Source organism: Notothenia rossii, assembly GCF_949606895.1.
Source record: "Notothenia rossii genome assembly, chromosome: 8".
NCBI classification, from domain to species: domain Eukaryota; kingdom Metazoa; phylum Chordata; class Actinopteri; order Perciformes; family Nototheniidae; genus Notothenia; species Notothenia rossii.
In genome coordinates, this window is record NC_136906.1 from 28,651,882 (window position 1) to 28,670,425 (window position 18,544).

Consider the following 18,544-nt stretch of genomic DNA (forward strand, 5'->3'; position numbering starts at 1 on the left):
GACGCTTTACAGATAATAGTGAAGAGAAAAGAAAAGAGAAGAAAGGAACAACAAATAAATATATAGTTAAAGTTAAAGTCAAATAATACAAAAACAATCCATCCATCCATCCATCCATCCATCTTCTCCCGCTTATCCGTGGTCGGGTCGCGGAGTTAGCAGTTCCAGCAGAGAGCCCCAAACTTTCTTTTCCCTGGCCACATCAACCAGCTCTGACTGGGGGATCCCAAGGCGCTCCCAGGCCAGCGAAGAGATATAATCCCTCCACCTGGTCCTAGGTCTACCCCTTGGTCTCTTCCCAGCTGGACGTGCCTGGAACACCTCCCTAGGGAGGCGCCCAGGTGGCATCCTAACTAGGTGCCCGAACCACCTCAACTGGCTCCTTTCGACGTGAAGGAGGAGCGGTTCAACTCCGAGTCCCTCCCGGATGACCGAACTTCTCACCTTATCTCTAAGGGAGACGCCAGCCACCCTGCGGAGAAAACCCATCTCGGCCGCTTGTACCCGCGATCTCGTTCTTTCGGTCATGAACCATCCTTCATGACCATAGGTGAGGGTAGGAACGAAAATGGTGCGGTACACAGAGAGCTTTGCCTTCTGGCTCAGCTCCCTTTTCGTCACAACGGTGCGGTAAAGCGACTGCAGTACCGCTCCGATTCTCCGACCCATCTCACGCTCCATTGTTCCATCACTCGAGAACAAGACTCCGAGATACTTGAACTCCTTCACTTGGGGTAAGGATTCATTCCCTACTTAGAGTGGACAGTCCGTCGGTTTCCTGCTGAGTACCATGGCCACAGATTTGCAGGTGCTGATCCTCATCCCAGCCGCTTCACACTTGGTTGCAAACCGATCCAGTGAGTGCTGAAGGTCGCAGACCGATGAAGCCATCAGAACCACATCATCTGCAAAAAGCAGTGGTGCAATCCTTAGTCCACCGAACTGCAGACCCCCTCCCCCACGACTACGCCTCGAAATCCGATCCATGTATATTACAAACAGGATTGGTGACAAAGTGCAACCTTGGCGGAGGCCGGACACAGCTCTCGCTTTGGGAGTACAGAGATTGGATGGCCCTGAGTAGAGACCCCCTCACCCCATACTCCCGCAGCACCTCCCACAGTGACTCCCTGGGAACCCGGTCATACGCCTTCTCCAAGTCTACAAAACACATATAGACTGGATAAGCGTACTCCCAGGCCCCGTCCAGGATCCTTGCGAGAGTAAAAAGCTGATCCGTCGTTCCACGACCAGGACGGAATCCACATTGTTCCTCGTCAATCGGCCTGACCCTCCTTTCGAGTACCTTAGAGTAAACTTTCCTGGGGAGTCCTCCTTCTGGGCCTGGCTCCAGAAGGGGACCCCGGGCTTCCTCCGGGCCGGGTATCCTCACTTCTTTGTTGTTCTTTCATGAGGTCTTGTGAACCAATCTTAGTCTGGCCCCTTGCCTAAGACCAATTTGCCATGGGAGACCCTACCAGGAACACAAGGTTCCAGACAACACAGCCCCCAGGTTCATCAGGGCAAACAAACCTCTCTACCACGGTAAGGTGCTGGTTCTCACACATTAAAAGCCAGATTGAAGAGTAGAGTTTTTGTGAGTTTTTTGAAGGTGGTGAAGTCGGTGAAGTCTCTGATGGGTTGTGGGAGTGAGTTCCAGAGGGAGGGGGCAGCGACGGAGAAGGCTCTGTCCCCCCAGGTCCGGTGATTGGTGCGGGTGGGGATGGATAGGAGAGGGACGGGGAGCCAGTGGAGGTTCTGGAGGATGGGAGTGATGTGGTCTCGGGAGCGGGTGTGGGTCGAGGAGGCGGGCAGCAGAGTTCTGGATATATTGGAGTTTATTGAGGAGGTTCGATGGCTTGCCATAGAGGATGCTATTGCAGTAGTCGAGTCGTGAAGTGATGAATGCATGAATCAGGGTTTCAGCAGCAGAGGAGGAGAGTGATGGGCGGAGACGGGCAATGTTTTTGAGGTGGAAAAAGGCGGTCCTGGTGATGTGATTTATGTGGTGGTTGAATTTGAGCTGACTGTCGAAAATGACTCCGAGGTTGCGGATGTGAGGGGGAGGAGATAGAGTGTGGCTGTCAATGGTGAAGTTGAAATTCTGGATGTCTTTGATACGGGATGGGGGGCCGATGATGATGATGTCTGATTTGGCACTGTTCAGTTGGAGATAGTTTGTTTGCATCCATGCTTTTATTTCTGAGAGACAGTTGGTGAGAGTGGAGTGTGTTGTGGGGGTGATGGTTTTTGTTGAGATATAAAGTTGGATGTCATCGGCATAGCAGTGAAATTGAAGGTTGTGGTGACTAATTATTTTTGCCAGGGGGGAGCATGTAAAGGATGAAGAGGAGGGGGCCAAGCACCGAACCCTGGGGGACGCCTTGGGACAGAGGAGCAGTGGAGGAGGTGCAGTTGTTGATGTTGATAAACTGATTTATGTTGGTGAGGTAGGATTTCAGCCAGGAGAGTGCAGTGTCAGTGATGTTGATTGAGATTTGAGGAGGGACAGCAGGATGGTGTCGTTGATGGTGTCGAAAGCTGCGGTGAGGTCGAGGAGGATGAGGATGTTCAGGTTGCCGGAGTCAGAGGAGAGGAGGAGGTCGTTTGTGATTTTCAGAAGAGCTGTTTCTGTGCTGTGTTTTGATCGGAAACCGGATTGAAATGGCTCAAAGAGGTCATTGGAGCTGAGGTGGGATTTTAGTTGTGAGGCAATGAAACGTTCAAGTATTTTTCACAGAAAGGGGAGATTTGAGATGGGCCGGAAGTTGGACATGATGTCAGGTGTGAGTCCAGGTCTTTTGAGAATGGGTGTGACAGCAGCCAGTTTGAGAGAGTGGGGAACTGATCCAGATCTGAGGGAGGAGTTAATGATGGTGGCGATGAGCTGGGAGATGGCAGGGAGGCTCTCTTTAACAAATTTGTAGGGCATTGGGTCAAGTGTGCAGGTGGAGTTAATTCCAGTCATGAAGTGGGACAGTTGCATGGGGGTCACAGGGGAGAAGTGGGACAGGGGCTGTGAGGTGAAGGGGGGGGGAGCCAGGAGGGGAGGTGGGGGGTGCTGATGAGGGTGTCAGATTGCTGTAAATGTTGCTGATTTTGGTTTGGAAAAACGAAAGGAAGGAGTTGCGCTGTTCAGTGGTGAAGGACGAGGTGGCGTTGTCACAGGGTTTGAGAAGTTTGCTGATGGTGGAGAAGAGACGCTTGGGGTTGCTGGAGCCAGACTGAATGAGTTGTGAGTAGTAATTAGACCAGGCTGCTTTGAGTGCATTACTGTACTGCTGGAGATAGTCTTTGTAGATTTGAAGATGGACTGTTAGTGTGGTTTGCTTGTGTTGGCGTTCAAGTTGACGTTTCCTTGATTTCATTTGGGGGAGTTCAGGGATATACCAGGGGGCGGAGTGTATGAAAGAGAAATTTTTAGTTTTTGTGGGGGCTAGTTCATTGAGACAGAAGGAGAGGGTGCTGTTATAATAGTCCACAAGTTCAGATGGGTTTTCAGAAAGTGGGGGGGGGGGAGACAGACATCTTGCAGGTAATGGAGGCAGTGATTGCTGAAGGTGAGATGGATTTGAGGTTTCTGTAGGTTATTGTGCATTTTTGCTTTTGGGCGGGGATGGGGATGTTGATGTCCATGAGGATGGCCAGGTGATCAGAGACGTGGAGATTGAGGCTGGACAGATGATGGATAGTGAGACCAGTGGAGCAGACCAAGTCCAGGATGTGACCATGGCTGTATGTTGGGAAGTTGATGTGTTGAGAGAAGTTGCAGCAGTGAAGGGTTTCCTTAAATTCAGATGCATATTTGCAGGTAGGGTCATCAACATGAATGTTAAAATCACCTAAGAGGAGAACAGACGGGGATATGGCAGAAAGCTGAGTGAGAATGTCCGAGAGGTCGGAGAGAAAGGAGGGGTTTGGCTTCGGGGGATGGTAGATGATGGCTGTGACCAGGGGAGTGGGACCAGAGAGTTTAAAGAGCATCTTGCAGGTTTTTTTTTTTTCTACATTTATGCTTAAACTTGCTTGAAAATTACAATTAAAAAAGTGAGTGTAGAATTTGATATGTTTTACGAGACATAAGGGCAGGAATTCAGAGGGAAAGGAGCAATTTTGAGCTCTGCTCTTAAAAACCGCTTTTTTTTAAGGTCATACGTCAAACGCGTCATATTACATAAAGGGGAAACATCTCCGCTCTCTGACCGCGGGTATAGTTAATAGTTGCGTTGAGTTGAGCGGTTGTGTTTTAGTGAGCTGGTATTTTTCGGTAGTTTTACATTGTATTTCACCATTTGTAATCATGGTGCAGTATTGTGTTTGTGCAGGTTGCACAAATACCAGCCTGTCAGGACATCGAGTCCACAGTAAAAAGGACCGGAGCTAGCATTCGTTCCTGGGTGCGTTGTGCATCCACCTCCCTGCAGCACATACTCTCCACAGCTTTATCAGGAAACCGTATTACTTCTCTCCCCCCCCCCCCCCCCCCCCCCCCCTCCCCTTCGCTGCTCTCTCTCTCTCTCCCCTCCGGTACACGGCACCGTAAGCCATAGTGTGGAGTTCCATTAGGTAACGCTGTGGTGGCTGTACTGCTCCAGCCGTCTCCTTTGTGTTTTTTTGTTTCCCCCTGTCTGTGTTGTTTGTGTGTGCGTGGTGGCTGTCACTCCTGGCTCCCGGCTCAACCTCCACTCACCTGCTGCAATCAGCTGTGCACCCTCCCCGACTACACACCTGCTTTCCATCAAGCCATTTACAACGGCATATCAACGGAGGCTCCACAACCTTTCTCCGCCAGATCGTCAAGTATCAGCCGTATCTCGCGTCTCTCCTCCGGTACACAGCACCGTAGTGTGGAGTTGCATTAGGTAACGCGAGATACGGCTGATACTTGCGCATTAGTTTCTGTTATGGATCAGTATCAACAGTCCTGCCAGTAACGTTACTATATTATCAATGCTACGTTAGTTATAGCCTGATATATGATAGCTAACTTCACAATGTTGTGATGTGACGTTAGCTAACATTCTGTAGCTAACGCCGGTCACTCACCAAGATAGCTGCCCAGTTCTCCACTGGTTCTCCTCACACCACAGCTCAATTTCTCTCCGATGGCCGTTATTTCTTCTAATCCTTGGCTGCTCCTGGTCTCTTGGACGCCTAGCAGGCTCATAATTATAAGGTTGTGGTCTGTCATATGCATTCAAATATTCATGTTCAACTTCTTCTGTGTCTTCTGTGTCGAAACTAGCATTGGGATCCATGTTTATTAATACGTTACACCGGCCGCTCTCCCCCTTGTGTCCCCCGTGTTACGTCACACGCGGGAGGTCACGTGCCGAGGCTTTTTTATGCGGAAGTGAACATTTCTTACAAAAACGACGCCAGATGTCATTGTAGTGTATATTTCTGTATATTTTTTTAAAATCTAGTGTATTAATCATTTTCCTACACATTTATTCACAGGTGTCTTTAACCTGGAAGTTGCTCTTTAAAGATCAGGTGTTCAAATAAAGAAGCATCAGGGATGGGGATTATGGTAGCTTTTATTTCCTTTCTGATAATAGCAGCTATACCACCACCCTTTATTAAAGGAGTGGAGATCTGACAGGGAGTAGAGCGGCGGCATGATCCCGTGAAGTGGCGCTAGCACGGAGCTAGCTAATGCTGGGGACCCGGGCAGCAGAGACCAGGAGCCGGATGACCGTGGAAGAAGGAGCGGTGTGAGTCCAGATAAAATGAGAGTGATAATCCACAGCATATCAGGAGAATGCTTCCAGTGGTTTCCGGAGGAGAATCGTAGGAGGGGCTGACAGCCTGGTGCAGAGTTGGAGCCGGTCGACCAGCCTACTAGCTTGTTAGCTAGCTTGATAGCCACCGGCTGTAGGCGGCAGGGAGAGACGATGTCAGCGGGGAAGCCGGTTGATCGCAGTGGGATGGGAAGGCCCACACGAGCCGTGGAGTTAGGGTGGAGTTAGAGTGGAGTTAGGGTGGAGACAGAATTTTTAGCTCAGCAGACTTCAGGGAGCCGAGGAGCATCGAGGTAGCAGCCTGCTAGGTCCGATAATGCTAGCTAGCTAGCGGGCTAGGGACCGATGAGCAGGAAAGAGCCAGCAGGTAGGAGATGACAACACAAAGATCTGTTTCGATTCGATATAGAGATGCTGCTATTTTTGCTGATGACTGACGTTTCAAAAGTAGAGAGCCAGACAGGAGAGGTTCTGATCTGGACTAAAGAACAATATTTGGGGCGGAGGAGCGGCGAACAAACAACACCAGCATCCTCGGCGACCCGGGAAAAACTCATTTTATAAGATTAGAATACAATTGTAAATATTGCATATTGTAAAGCATTTGCAATAGTTGCCCTACAGCCACAAGTGTCTGTAAACGCATCATTAATCAAGCATGTGTCACAGTCGTGTGACGTATAGTAAAGGAACAAAACTGTTATTTATTCTATTAACAGTAGAATTAAAGGAGGTTTCCCACAGCCAATTAAGTGCCAACTAGCTCCGGAAACATATAAATACATCATATGTATATAAATACATTTAGAAACGTTTTATTTTAGCTTACTGCTGGTTAGAAAACTGCCACATTGAGATGTATTGTGAAGTTAACGTATAGTGATGAGTGTAAACAGCTAAGCTAGCAAAGTATTGACGGTGATAAACTCTACAAATTGCTCTATAATAAATTACACACGGCCAGTAAAGTCACAGAAACAATAAGTGTTAAAAGAGGAAGCTCAAGAAAATGAACTATTGGCATTAAAACGAACTTTTAAGCAGCTTTTTAGGTCAACCTACCGAGGAGACAGGTGATGGCAGACTGCTAACGCCTCGTGCAGGGAGCGCTAGTGTTAAGAAAAGAAACAAACACAAAATGTATTATTCAATGGTCCGATATACGTCACTAATAAAGGACTCTCAAAACATTATTAATATGAATAGCACATTAAAAAAACTATACATAATATTAATAACAAAAAGAAATGAATGAATAAAAATAATTAGTGAAATATTCTAATATTCTTTTTGGTAAATATTATAAAATGCTTTTAAAAGCATAACCTCTAAAAGCCAGTTACCCCCTTATATCCCCACAGTTTCAAAAGGACAACTATCTTTTTATATTATATAATGTCACACTGATCAATTGCTTATTTAAGCTATGTTTAAAGTATTTGAACCTTAGAACCTTTTTAATACTTGTTTTTAATACATGTTTGGGTTATTGAAAGCAATTTTTGTTACTCTGAAATGTGCTTATCAATTAAATTGTCTTTAATGCCTTTGTTTTTTGTTTATGTCTGCATCGTTTCATTCCTTTACTTGTGTTGTTTGACTTTAGGCCAAACTCCCCATAAATCCCAGACTATAGCAACAAGTCCTCCAACTCATATGACCAAATGGGCCGATTGTTCAGGCCTTTATTACGACCAAATATGTTGTTTGTTCAAGCGCTTAATACGACCTATAATTACGTTTTAAAGTGTTCGCCCTCTAGTGCTCCCGTTGAATGCTAGCGTTACAGATGATCGTTTATTCACAAATAACCCTCTCTGTAAAATCCTAAATTGTAGGATAGTTTGGTTCATGAAAACGCTTTTTGATTAGATTTCTAGCGAGAAGTGTATATTGTACTTTTAGAATCCACGTCCAGTCGATATGTAGGATCTATAGTTTGATAGATATTACGAAGATGATTTGAGGTATGCGACAGCCTCCATGTAAAGTTACGGGTTGAAAACAGTATTTCCGGTCTCAAGGTTTTCATAATAAAACCAATGGTCAAATGATTTAACAGTGATATCTGCAGTACTCATCCACTAAAAAACATCAGTTTATCCTTGTTAATTATACGACATTTATTGGTTTAAATTGTGTACAATGCTTTCGGCATCGGAGTCGCCTTAACAGACTCATTTTGGAGCAATAACGCAGCAATATCCTCAAGGTCCCGACAAAAGGGGCTACAATACGCTATGGAGGGTTATATCCACAGTATAAACATTAGAAAAGAGGGAGGCATAACATCAATATAGGCACTTGTATACAGGTCGCAGTGCAAGAGTGAAAAACCACATGAGCTGTATGTCAAATTCGACGGAATTATTATTATTATTATTTTGGAATAAAACAATACAATCACAAGAGGCATTAAATGTTGTAGTTTGTCTAAAGTTAACTACCGTTTCCTTGGTGGCTTTCTGCATCCACCTTGTTGTTCCTTTGTGGGGGTCGGGGTGCCCACTTGTGCAGCAGGATTAGGGAAGTCGGCAGTAGGCTTTCCATTAACAAAATGCTACAAAGATTAAAGCAAAATATAAATGAATGATTGCCTGTTGGCTTTCTTGTTTGTACTTTGACCACAGGTAGACTAATAACGGAGCTCAGCTGTTCAGACATTATTATTCATCAAGTGATGGTCAAAACGACCTAGAAGCACACAGCTTACAGCTGTAGTCGTGTGACTTTAGCTAACGTTAGTTAGAGAAATTAGTTAATTAAATTAGTTAGTTAATTTGTGAATGTAATCTTTGCTAGCTAGCTAGCTACGTTAGCACGTATTTACCTTGGAGCAAACGTATTTGTGTTTGTTGATATTCGCCATATTCAGCTGGGCATGGGGCCTGCCGCATTTCTTTATCCACTGGCGGCATCTCTCCTCTCGGGTTTTGGGTTTTGGAAACGGGTAAAATATCACCCCCCCCCCCCTCCTCTAAGCTTATGGGATATCTGCTATCCGATTTGCAAAGACCATAAGCACAACGCTTCACCATTTTCGCAATGAATTTGAACGCTAAGCTTGTCGGACTTCCACAGAAAGCCGCGCACGTGATCGAATATGATTGGACAACGGGCATTTAGGGGCGTGGCTTTGCGAAAGGTCAATTCTGAGAGACACTTTTCTTTTTTCAGAGGTTTTGATAGGCTAAAACATCGATTGTTTTAGCCGCAATGCATGTCGGGATATGTTGTTTATGCGATATGAAATCGGAAAACATTTTGTTAAAAATAAATAATACTTTATTCCGAGTGTTCTTGCTTTTCTCCTTGGAAGTCATCAGATAACGGCATTGTAATACACGGTTCGCCTGCATTAAATATTACATATCTGCCGTAGATATTTATTTATAGAGCCCTGATCAGAAGACCTTTTGACAAACTGTAAGAAATGCCGCCAAAACTGAATACGTGACGTGGATCATAAATATATTAGCAATTAAATAACATCTTCCATTTCTTTTCACACAATACCTCTCCTTGCAGTATCAACACTAATTCGGCTCACTTTTATATTTGATCCAATTGGTAGATAGGTTATATTTACACTATAACGGTGCACAGCTGATGGAAAGGGATTTTTTTGTAGTTTTTAAAGATATTATTTACTGAACTACCTTTCCAACTCCTCATGCAGTTGACTGTTACAGGTCTATTAGACCCTCCAGAAAAACGTGATTCTGCGATCGCAGAATTTACCGCATAATCACCAAAATGGCGCAGATTTTTAAAAGGCCGCATATTTATCAAAAGGCTGCATAATCCCCGCATTTTTCCACACAAAGTTGAGGGAAAAAAAGTTAACTCGTCTTGACATGACGTCATCAGCTCGCGCATCACAGAATAAAAACAACACTGTATAGAGTGAACTTGTGGAGCTCACACGATAGAGAAAACTGAGGTTAACTACTGTAACCCCAGTTTCTATGAGTAAATGGCGCAGCCCTCTAAGGCTATCGCTATTGGGTAATCCCCCTGCGCCCCAGCGCAGCACTGAAACACTTGTAGTCCACGCCCACCCGCAAGGTGGGCCCCACCCTCGGGCCTCCTTCCGGTATAAATAGGAAGGTGGCCCGGCAATCTGCTCCCATACAACATAACTTTTCTTCAGCTATTCGTAGAGCCAGTGGGGCCCCGCACTTAAAGGGCTGCCCCATTTACTCATAGAAGCTGGGGTTACAGTAGGTAACCTCAGTTCTATTTCGTATATGGCTTCGCCCTCTAAGGCTATCGCTATTGGGTTAAGGGCGAAGCATGATGTAGTCTGCGCCCCACTGGGTCCGCCCGGCACTAGAAGCACAGACATACCTGCTCAATAACACCCCCCTGCCTGATGTGCCATGCGTAATGGCTCATCACCGTACCTGGAACATAGCAAAACATGCCTATCTTCCCGACGGGGTGAAGGCTAGGAACAATACATACCGGCCGCTGTGAGAAAGTAGAGACGAAAGTCCCACCTCGTCCTGCGATCGTAGTGGGGGAACAGCAGCTCTCTGCGTGCAGACAGGCAGGAGAGCGCACAGCTGGATCCCTGACGTCACTCACTCTGACCAGGCACTCCGTACAAAGTGTGTTAGAGGAAAAAGGAACATCCCTCCTATAAGAGGGGAAATGGGCCACTCTCCGCGTGCCAAAAGGCAGGAGAGAGGCGCACAGCTGGCTCCCTGACGTCTCTCACCCCGACAGGACACCCAGTACAGGGTGTGTCAGAGAGGAATGGGAGATATCCCTCAAATAAAAATGAATAAATGAACAGGGGGAAGACCAAGATGCAACCGTGCAAATATCTTCCACTGACATTCCTCCGTGCAAAGCCGTGGAGGAGGAAATTCCTCTGGTGGAGTGCGCCTTGATGTTCTCCGGGGGCTCCACCCCAGAGGAGACATATGCCTGTGACACAGCCTCACACAGCCAGTGTGACAGCCGTTGTGCAGACAGAGGTTGCCCGATTGAGCTCTCTTTATAGTGCACGAACAGGCGCTGAGAACGGCGCCAGGCCGCCATGCGCGCCACATAGCAGGACAGCGCGCGCACCGGACAGAGGAGATTTAGAAAAATAGCGGGGGTAAAAACCGCGCAAGACACGGTTCCTGGGATGACAGGAGTGTTTCTTGTATCCCATGGAACTGCTGGGGGGAGAGGCTTCTCTGTGAAGTGCCGTAATGGTCTTCATGGTGACGAGCCACGCCATCGCCGCCGCTGCCCGTGAGGAAAAAGGGCTGCGAGGGAGTTTCCACACGCTGCCTTTCACTCCGTCTCTCCTCATGAGTCGCGTACACGCCCAGGGGATGAGAGGTGTGTGCATGCTTTCCACACGAGGCGTTATAACGGTGCTCGTGGTTATTATGACCGTGTGTAGGAGGCATATCTGGGACAGAGGAATGCCGCGAGTTCTGCAGTTTATAAACCAATAGGTTAAAACAGCAGGCTTCTGCAGCGAATGAACCACCTCTGGAGTGTCCCCCTGTTGGAAGAGACTCAGGGGGATCATCACTTGACCAGCTGACGCCAACGCCGAGCAGCTGCGTCACGGAGAGGGCTGTGTGGGTTGTGACACGCCGGAGGAGAGCTGTCAGTTCTTCCCCTCGCTGCCGCGAGAGTCGCGCTCTCATGCTGGCTGAGTTTAACTCCACTCCCAGATAAACGATTGTCTGAGAGGGAAGAGGACAGCTCTTCTTCCAATTTATTATGAAACCCAGGCTTTGACAGATGCGATACGAGATGTACCGTCTGTAAAGCGACTTCCTCCCTGGGGCGAGCCAGCAAATAGCAGGTCGTCCAGAGGAAAACCACACTCTCATCCCTCCTCTGTGTAGTGGCTCCAGCCTTCTCTACACAAATGCGAGGAGCCAGGAAATATCCGAACGGCAGACGATTGTCTGGTCTGATATTCCCTGAATGGAAAACGCAGGAATTTCCTGTGTTTCTGGATGATGGGTACGTGGAAGTATGCATCCTTCAGGTGGAAGTGAACCAGTCGTCCTGGTGAAAACATTCCAGCACCTGTTTGATCGTCAGCATGTGGAATACTGACAGATCCAGGATGTCTCATTCCCCCAGTCTTTTTCGGGATTAGAAAAATAACGGGAGTGAAAACTCCTGATTTTCCTCCCTTTGAGGAACCCTGGAAATATCCTCTTTCAACAGGAGTTCCAGCAGCTCGGATTGGAGCGCAAGACATAGCTTCTGGGAGGACAGGAGTGTTTCCTGTATCCCATTGAACTGTGGGGGTGGGGGAGAGGCGAACTGCAGGACGTATCCTCTGCTGATCAGCCTGATCATCCATCTGTCCATCAGACACACGCGCTGCCACTCTGAGAAACACTCTAAGAGCGGGCGCACATGCTCGAGATGTTCTGTGGTCGTCATGGCAACGAGCCACGCCAGGGAGTCTCCACACGCTGCGTTTCACTCCGGCTCTCATCATGAGGCGTGTACACGCTCAGGTGATGAATGGAGGTGTTTGCAGTGCTGTCCACACGAGGCGTTATAACAGCGCTCATGGGTTTATTATGACCGTGTGTAGGAGGCGTATCTCGGACAGAGGAATGCCGCGAGCTCTGCAGGTTATTAACCGAGGTTAAAACCGGCAGGCTTCTGCAGCGAGCCCTGCTGTCTACTTAATCAACAGATTAGTGGCAGCCGGCTTAATTAGCGAGCTCTGCAGGTTATTAACCGATAGGTTAAAACCAGCAGGCTTCTTGCAGCGAGCCCTGGCGCCGTGGTGCTGCGGGCGCTACCGCTGGGGGCACTCAGCCTGGAATACTGCTCATTCCCCCGTTCTGGCTTCTCTGTGATGCCATTGCCCTCGCCGCCACTGTGAGGCGAAAGGGCTGCGAGGAAGCCTCCACACGCTGCGTTTCACTCCGACTCTCATCATGAGGCGCGTACACGCTCAGGGGATGGATGGAGGTGTGTGCAGTGCTGCCCACATGAGGCGTTATAACGGCGCTCATGGGTTTATTAAGGCCGTGTGTACGAGGCGTATTTCGGACAGAGGAATGCCGCGAGCTCTGCAGGTTATTAACCGAGGTTAAAACGGGCAGGCTTCTGCAGCGAGCCCTGCTGGTAATCAACAGATTAGTGGCAGCCGGCTTAATTAGCGAGCTCTGCAGTTAATTAACCGATAGGTTAAAACCAGCAGGCTTCTGTAGCGAGCCCTGGCGCCGTGGCGCTGCGGGCGCTTCCGCTGGGGGCACTCAGCCTGGAATACTGCTCATTCCCCCGTTCTGGCTTCTCTGTGATGTGCTGTAATGGTCGTCATGGTGACGAGCCATGCCATTGCCCTCGCCGCCGCTGCCCGTGAGGCGAAAGGGCTGCGAGGAAACCTCCACACGCTGCGTTTCACTCTGGCTGTCATCATGAGGCGTGTACACGCTCAGGGGATGAGTGGAGGTGTGTGCAGTGCTGTCCCCATGAGGCGTTATACCGGCGCTCATGGGTTATTATGACCGTATGTAGGAGGCGTATCTCGGACAGGGGAATGCCGCGAGCTCTGCAGGTTTATTAACCGATAGGTTAAAACCAGCAGGCTTCTGCAGGGAGCCCTGCTGTCTACTTAATCAACAGATTAGTGGCAGCCGGCTTAATTACCGGCTCCGCTTCCTCGGAGGCTCTCGCGGAGCAGACCAGGAGCGGGGGAGCTTCACTCCCCTTTGACTCGCCGCCGGGAGACCCTGTCTCTGGGGTGGCGGGGGAGCGGAGACGTGGGACGGAGCCCCTGCAGCCACCGGGGCGGTTGCTGTGGGTGTCTCTCCGCTTACGGCCTCCTGCGGCCTGCGTGGACGCCGCGACTGCTGCGGGCGTTGGTGCCGCTGTGGCAGATCAGCCGACTGGAGCCAGCTGTACATGCTGGCGAATGCCGTCCACCTCTTCCGCGGCCGTCTTCATGAACTGGGGTCCGAACAGCCCTTCCGGGCTGATTGGAGCGTCCAGTAGCACTTTTCTGGCCGTCTCCGTAACAGACGCCGCCGCGCTGTGGTGACGGAGAGGGGGAAAGCATGTTCGGCCGCCAAGCTGGCACCCTGCTCCGACTCTGTCTCCCCTGTCCGGGGGAGAGGAGGGAGGGGAGAACCGAACGGTGAACCGTGGAGGGAGGCGGGGCAGGAGTTGCTTCGGACTCCTGCCCGGCACTCTGCCCCAGGGACACGAGGCCCCGTCCGCGGGCTCGTAAGCCTGGACGGGCCAATCGTCCTCCTCGGCCACAGCAGCAAGAGTGTCCGCTCTCCGCTTCCTGTCGCCCGAGGGGAGACGAGCGCAGTGCATACCTGCTGGTTTAGAGCCGCGTACGCGTGCTCTGACCCCCGGCAGGATTCGCATACTGCTTTTATCTCTGCAGGTCATAACTCATTATGAACCCAGAGCCACATGAGGGACAACCACGGACGCAGTTGTTGCTCATGATGATTCTCAATTGCTGTGCTTCAGTAACTGTGCTGGTTTGCTGAAAAAAAGAGGGAGCAGATTGCCGAGCCACCTTCCTATTTATACCGGAAGGAGGCCCGAGGGTGGGGCCCACCTTGCGGGTGGGCGTGGACTACAAGTGTTTCAGTGCTGCGCGGGGGCGCAGGGGGATTACCCAATAGCGATAGCCTTAGAGGGTGAAGCCATATACGAAATAGAACACCAAGATGAAAAAATCTAATCCATCTCATTTACCGACGAACATTTCTACTAAAGACCGGGCAAAAAGTGGGGGGAAACTATTCTGCAGCCCGTGCAACTGTGTGTTGGAGCATAAGAGAAAATCAACGGTGACGACCCACTTTGATTCATTCAAACTTTCGAAAATGCTTTCTGCTGCTGCGGACAAGAAAGCCAAACGACGCACGTTCACCAAGGCATCAACATCCAAAACCCTTTCGAGGGCTACAAGAAACAAAGTGAGTAGCCTACAAGATTGAAGCTGGTCAGATAACGAACGAGTAAATGAAAACAGAATGAGGCGGAGAAGTGTGTGTGTGTGTGTGTGTGTGTGTGTGTGTGTGTGTGTGTGTGTGTGTGTGTGTGTGTGTGTGTGTGTGTGTGTGTGTGTGTGTGTGTGTGTGTGTGTGTGTGTGTGTGTGTGTGTGTGTGTGTGTGTGTGTGTGTGTGCGTGTGTGTGTGTGTGTGTGTGTGTGTGAGAGATTAAAATAGCCCAATTGCTTTTACAATAAATAAACATTGAATGTGTTTAATTGAATAGTAAAGGGGTTTAACGTTAGTGGCAGGTTGTGTGTGAGAGAGAAAAAATAAGACAGCCCAATATCTAAAAAAATTGTTATTCTTTTCCCCCGCATATTTAGCATATTTCGCAACTTTCCGCATATTTCGCAACTTCCCGCAATTTCACCGCATAAAATCACATAAAACCCCCGCATGTTTAATCGCATAATCAAGGATTTTAGCCCGCATAATCAAGGAATTTAGCCCGCATAATCAAGGATTTTTGCCCGCGTTTTTCTGGAGGGTCTAGTCTATACAGGTTCATGGTACAATGCATAAGCTTCAAATCGAGAGACTGAAACTGTATTTTCCTTTACCGTTCTGTTTTAATTTCACAATAACGTTAATAGTCATATTATGTTTGATATTATTGTGTTTTTCTTAACTACACCACTGTTATTTTAACCCGCGCTGCCTAGTGGTTAAAGCACGTTATTGAATTTTGTTGTTGAATACGTTATATTTGATGAAACCATTTAAATATTAAGAGTAGCCTACATACAAAATTGGGGGAAAGTAGAAGGCATGATAGAAATATAGAATAGAAAATATCAAGAGGATACTGTAGTAATCTCTACAATAAAACAGTTTAGTACAGGACGTCCAAAGATATTAACAGGAGGATATGCAAAACAGACAAACTAATAAGGCTTTATTCAAACATTAAAGAATACTTTAAGTTAAGGTCTTCTTTTGAATAAGAAAAAATCGTTGGGGTTATCCACAGATAAATATGAAGTCTGACAAAGTACTTAACGTCCAATGTATTGCATAGTTTATTTTGGCACTTGACAATCACCTTCCCTGAATTTGACTCAGGTGTAACTAAAGTCTGATTTAAGGGTTATTTATATTTCACATCATTAATCAGAATCTGCAAAGTGACTAAAATAAATGTAGTGGAGTAAAAATACCAGGTTAACCTCTGAATTGTAGTGGAGTAGAACAAAGTAGTATCCCAGCTAGAAATGTTTGGTTCTAAAAACATTCTGAGAATGTTACAGTCATTGTTCTAGGAAAGTTTTCAGCGGGAAGTTTTTGTTTGGTTCCCAGAACGTTCTTCTGAAAGGTAGGATAACGTTCTCTAAAAACATTCTTAAAATGTTTGGTGATAACATTGTTAGAACATTATGCCCTCCTATTCTCAAAACGTTTTCAGCGGGAAGTTTTTGTTTGGTTCCCAGAATGTTCTTCTGAAAGGTAGGATAACGCTCTCTAGAAACATTCTTAAAATGTTTGGTGATAACCTTCTTAAAATGTTTTTGAAAACATTGTTAGAAAATTATGCCCTACTATTCTTAAAACGTTTTCAGCAGAAGCTTTTATTTTGGTTCCCAGAATGTATTTCTGAAAGGTAGGATAACGTTCTCTAAAAACATTCTTAAAATGTTTTTGATAACATTGTTAGAACATTATGCCCTTCTGTTCTTAAAACGTTTTCGCCAGAAGCTTTTATTTTGGTTCCCAGAATGTTCTTCTGAAAGGTAGGATAACGTTCTCTAAAAACATTCTTAAAATGTTTTTGATAACATTGTTAGAACATAATGCCCTTCTGTTCTTAAAACATTTTCAGCTGCAAGTTAGATTTTTTATGTTGCCAGAATGTTATTATTTTAGAGAAAGACAACATGGTTTATGTTAAAGAAATTATGCAAATGTTCTATGGTAACCATTTACTAAAATATGTTTACATTATTTGAACATAAAGACATAATATTCCTGTAATTGTTCAACTCAAAATTCCTGGGTAAGTGGACTGACCACTGTGGTCATTAGGATGATTATGATAGTTTACTTAACTATTGGAATTTGACTATTAACACATGTAAAAGGATAACACGGAATCAGCTGGTGAAAGTAACATTTGTTTATTAAAAAAGGGGAGCTGGGAGTGGAGGTTGGTTATGGCGGCAGTGGGAAACAGTTGTTCCAGGGTGGGTAGAGAGGCCTGGCTGGTCTTGGGAGTGTGGAAGGCCTTCGATTCCTCCTGGGAGAGACACAACAATCAGTGTGAGGCAAAAGCAAGCAAAGTTGTCAAAGAATATGCTGGTAAAAAGCTAGAGCGGCACGCAACAAACCGTTCACGGCAACAATCTGGCAGGGAATGAGTGCAGGCTGCAGGCTTTCATAGTGTGGCTGACGAGCAGGTTGCAGGTGTGGTAGATTGGAGATTGCTCCCAGCCGTGTAGAGCATACCAGCAGGCAGAGAGAGAGACACACAGTAGAAAGAAACACATACAAACACTAACAGGGGTTTCAGGGACGGGCAGTGATAGTCGGTCCGTTCTTCTATATGTCTGTCTTTGGTTTTCTAAGTGTTATTCGATCCATATGACAATAGAGATACGTATGTGCATAAACAACAAAAACCCTTGGGGTATAATGTTCGAACAATGTTATCACTAAACATTTTAAGAATGTTTTTAGAGAACGTTATCCTACCTTTCAGAAGTACATTCTAGGAACCAAAATAAAACTTCTCGATGAAACCATTCCTAGAAAAATGAATGGTAACATTCTCAGAATGTTTTTAGAACCAACAATGTCTAGCTGGGAACTCAGACATGCCTACGCAAACATGCAATATCATGAATTACGAGCTTTTTTTTCTAAAAAGGAAAATGTGGTGACATCAGATTTCTTTTAAACATCCTTTTCAAACAAATGCAAAATTTTTGTTTTTTAAAGCGCACTACAAATAAATCTGACGTTGACCATGACCCTGTTAATATTTCGCATCACAGGAACATTTTATAAAAAAATAATAACCTACTGAAGACATTATCCAAATGTTGCTTCCAAAATGTTCTTCTTTGGTTATCATGTAACATTGAGGGAATGTTCTATAAAAGAACATCTTTAATGTGTTTCCCCAACAACGTCCAAAACACATCCTTAGAATGTCGGAGGCAAAGAATTCCACCTTTGTTGACTTATCACATTAAAGGAACATTTTATAAAACACTTTCTGTCATCTCAGGCCTCAATAACATCCTGAAAACATTTTCAGAATGTTGCTTGGAGAATGTTCTTTATTTATTATCATGTAACATTGAGGGAACGTTTTATATAGAACATCTTTAATGTGTTACCCAACAACGTCCAAAACACGTCCTTAGAATGTTGCTGGCAAAACGTTCCACCTTTGTTAACATATCACATGAAAGGCCTCAATAACATCCTCAAAACATCCTCTGAATGTTGCAGTTAAAACGTTATGTCTTAGTTAACCTTAAACCTTATAGGAACATTATTTGAACAAATAAACATCCTAAAAAGGTTCTTTGAACATCAGATTAAAACGTTTCTTTAAAACATTGTTAGAACCAATAGGTAACGTTAGCCAAAGTTGTGAGAGCGTTCCCCGTTAGCTGGGATGTATTTATTATAAACGTTAGTCCTTAAAGCTATCACTGTGTATATCACCATTTAAACATATTTTAAAAGTTGAACAAACCCCACACAGCTCTGTGAAATGTTGACTTTATTTAATCATTTCAGTAAAAACTAACGTTCATATTTCTCTTTTTGATTATAATACTGATGAACGT